Source organism: Cydia amplana, chromosome 26 (genome assembly GCF_948474715.1).
Source record: "Cydia amplana chromosome 26, ilCydAmpl1.1, whole genome shotgun sequence".
NCBI lineage: Eukaryota > Metazoa > Arthropoda > Insecta > Lepidoptera > Tortricidae > Cydia > Cydia amplana.
The window spans coordinates 8,899,358-8,901,644 of NC_086094.1; the positions used below are offsets into that span (position 1 = coordinate 8,899,358).

Sequence of the window (2,287 nt, forward strand, 5' to 3'; positions counted from 1 at the left end):
CTTCCTTGACTTCTGGGGCGGCGAAACGTATTGACCTGGGGCGCCAAATTTCAAAATACGCTCCTGGGACAAAGTGCTCAAAAACATGTATACATACGGACAAAGTGCTCAAAAATATGTAGGTATACGAAATTTTCTAAGTCCAAATTGGTACCCTTTCGTACATCTCAACCAATTTTAGTCACAGAGTCGATTGGTTGTTTTATTGAACATAACCTCAAAAAATAAAAAATAAATTTTCGTAGTAACTATTGATTTCCTATCTTTGGGGAGGGGTCGGGGGAGTTCCTACCGTGACGTTTATAGAAAATGGGTTTGTAATCCGCTGCCTTTAAGTTATTAACATGTATGATAATTACCTCGTCACTCATGTCACTGTCCTCACTATATGTGTCCCGGTGACTGGCCATATTCATAACTTCCACGCTGTGAGTACGAGTATGAGCCATTAATGGACACACCCGTTGCAAGTGTCCCTGCTTGTTGCACACCTTGCACACATAGCGGGTGAACCGGCAGGTGTCCGTGCCGTGCGTCCCGCCGCAAGCGTTAAGCCCTTGCTACACGGTCGCCGACAAGCCCCTCAGACCGCGTGGCCTTGGTCTGGACGGACCGTGTAGACAGTTGTTTCCAACAAAATTTGACCAAAACTGACCAAGGTCAGACCAAGGACAGACGGTTAGAAGGCTTGTCGGCGACCGTGTAGCAAGGGCTTTACAGTGTGCGTCCCGCCGTTTTCCCGCCGACGCCGCCGACGCTGCCTGCCAGCCGCTGGCGCGGGCACCACGCCCAGCGCTGACACCTCGCTCTGCGCCCCGCGGTTGCCATGCTCCACGCGCCGCCTCGTTCCTACGTCGTGACGAACTCGCCGCTATCGCTTGACAAGACGCCAGCGCACTTGTCGCGTTACTAGCAGGCTTTCGTGACCCCTCGACCATAGCGGCGTCCTTCTCAGCCGCTTCCATACTGACTGCCAGATTAAAAGCTTTAGTGAAATCTAGCTTATCTTCAGCAAAAAGCCTTTGTCGAATGGTCTCGCTGTGAATTCCGCATACAAACTGATCCTTTAAACTATCTTCGAGCCACGCCCCAAAGTCACACGTCTTAGACATTCTTTTCAAAACTGCCATGTAATTAGACATCGATTCACTATCTCCCTGTTTCCTATGCCTAAATTTATAACGTTCTGCCAGTACACTAGGTTTAGGTTGCAAATGTTTTTTTAAAAATGGCAGTTAAGTCGGCGAATGTTTTTGTCGTAAGTTTATCCGGCGTGCACAAGTTGACTAGGAGTTCATAACCCTCGGCGCCAATCACGGTCACTAACGTAGGCACTTGCAACTCAGCTTTAATGTTGTTACACAAGAAATACTGTTCAAGTCGTTCTACATATAACCGCCAATTGTCCGACGCGATCTTAAACTCGCCTATTTTGCCGATTGACATTGTTTTTGCACAACACAACACGCACAGTACACGCACTAAAAGGTCCGAATAGCTCGTCGCCACTGAGAAATAGGGATGAAAGGGGTGGCGTCCGACTAAGGGTTGCAGAAATAACACACGTCCGTTCGTTGCAATATTTAATCGAGACAAAGAAATCTATAGCTACCCACTTACATGTTACCTATATATTTTTGGCTAAGTACCCACATACATCACAGCATGTATAAAATTTCCTTTGACGGTAGTGCCATGGATTACACTGTCAAGTAGGTTTCAAACTTGGCTTAGGGACACAATTCACTAATTATGCTAAAAAACCGGCCAAGTGCGAGTCTGACTCGCGTTCCAAGGGTTCCGTACATTAAGTCCGACTCACGCTTGATAATGGTAATTTTTTGCCTATTTTCTTGAATAACTGCTAAACTATTAAAAAATATATATTTGAGATTTTTACAATCAGCTCTGCAATGATATGTAACACGATATAGTTTGAAAAACTTTATTTTTTAAATTTCTCATTTACCCCCCAAAAATGGCCTCCATAATAAATTTAAAATTCATTTATTTAAGTTACACGTCCATCTTTGGGTCACAAACTTACACAATGTGTGCCAAGTTTCAACTTAATTGGTCCAGTGGTTTCGGAGAAAATAGACCGTGACAGACGGACGGACAGACAGACAGACGCACGAGTGATCCTATTAGGGTCCCGTTTTTTCCTTTTGAGGTACGGAACCCTAAAAATATGCCAGATGCTAAATGGAAAATTTTGATGTCAAAGAGTGTGAAAATATGCTTGATCTGGCATCAATTATGCCAAGATGGCAATTCTGAATCGCGA

At 44.9% G+C, this 2,287-nt stretch overlaps 1 pseudogene; it reads right to left on the reverse strand.

The window, feature by feature from the left end:
* Window positions 1-248: 248 nt before the first annotated feature.
* Window positions 249-1,664, reverse strand: LOC134660219 (uncharacterized; annotated as a pseudogene).
* Between the last annotated feature and the right edge of the window lie 623 nt (window positions 1,665-2,287).